Genomic DNA, 1476 nt, shown 5'->3' on the forward strand with positions numbered 1-1476 from the left:
ATGGTAATAGTCAGCAGGTGTGCTAATTACTAATGTAAGACAGGTGGTGTATGAGGAGTGAGAAACAGGGACTATAGAAGACATCTAGTAGAAAGATGGTACAATAACAATAAACAAGAACATGACTGGCAAATAATCAAAATATAATAACTTGTGTTGATCAAAGAAGAAGCATATTAGTTGTTTTTAAATGATATGAAACAGATTAAATATACCATATTTTTCACCTTATAAGTCACGCCTTTTTGCATACATTTGCAAGTCCTGCATTATACACCAAAGCAACTAATATACGTATTGTTTCCCATATTTATAACCCAATTTTTGGCTGAAATCTGACAATTTCATTCCTTCTGACATGGAAAATATTGAACACTACCATTTTTAGCCACTAGAGGGCCTTCGAGGCATATGGCAAGCCAATTGTCTCATTAATAGGTAAATTAATGAGACACTTGGCTTGCCATACCAAACCTCCTTCGTCTCGCTTCGGAAATCCTGGAGCAAACGTCAAGGCGAAATGCAGCTGATAAAGTGCATTTATTAAGGAAAAGTTAAACTGAGACACACCTTTGCTATAATTTCAAGCAAACAAATAATTGTTTTTAAGTGTTGATCTTTTTTTTTTTTTTTTTTGGTTAAATTCCACCCGTGCACGCTCCAGCAGCCACCATTTGGCAGCCAATCAATTTTTGGCACAACACCAGCCCACATTTTTGGGTGGTCAGCGGTGACTCATAACAAACGTGATGTGTCAGCGGTGACACATAGATGCGACGTATAGGGCGAAGCGACATGTACGGCGGAAAGTACGGTAAACACAAACTTTGACACCAGTGGGGTCTCATGTTAGTAACTTCTTCGATCATCACTCCTCCAACTAACTTTTAGATTGATGGTGCTTTTACTGTAATGAGTAAAAAAGATAAGGCTCTATGGCTTTAAATTTAAATTTTCACCACAAAAATGTCAAAATAAGAAGTAAAATTAGTCTTTTGCTCTTGTGACACATTTATATTAAAGCACACAACAAGATCCACAAGAGTAGGACCAGGTAGCTACTGACTGAATCTGGGTTACATTAATGATTTAACTGTACTGAGTTAAGATTCAGTCTGTCTTAAATGCCTCACCTCTGTTTTCTGTAAGGTACAAATTATGTTTTTACATCTTTACAGCCACTGATGGGCCGTGACTGTAATCATCAAATATTAGTACCGCATTTTTCAGAATATAAGGTGTACTTAATATCCTTTAATTTTCTCAAAAATCAACAGTGAGCCTTATAATCCAGTGTGTCTTATGCATTAATTCTGGTTGTGCTTACTGACCTCGAACCAGTGTTGTAATCTACACAATACCCGGGTATATGGAGTATACCCACTAGAAAAACTTAAGAATTTCAATATACCCACTTAAAAGTGCCCAATGATACATGACATCTCATTAGCCATGTCTCATTGATAATGGCAGCTA

The 1476-nt window shown here is 36.6% G+C and overlaps 1 protein-coding gene across 1 annotated transcript in view; it reads left to right on the forward strand.

The window, feature by feature from the left end:
- The window catches only part of slc45a2 (solute carrier family 45 member 2), a 44703-nt gene that overhangs the window by 5695 nt on the left and 37532 nt on the right, over positions 1 to 1476 (forward strand). The gene's annotated exons all lie outside the window — the stretch shown is intronic.

Source organism: Nematolebias whitei, chromosome 18, assembly GCF_014905685.2.
Source record: "Nematolebias whitei isolate Nwh7 chromosome 18, NemWhi1, whole genome shotgun sequence".
In the NCBI taxonomy this organism is placed as follows: domain Eukaryota; kingdom Metazoa; phylum Chordata; class Actinopteri; order Cyprinodontiformes; family Rivulidae; genus Nematolebias; species Nematolebias whitei.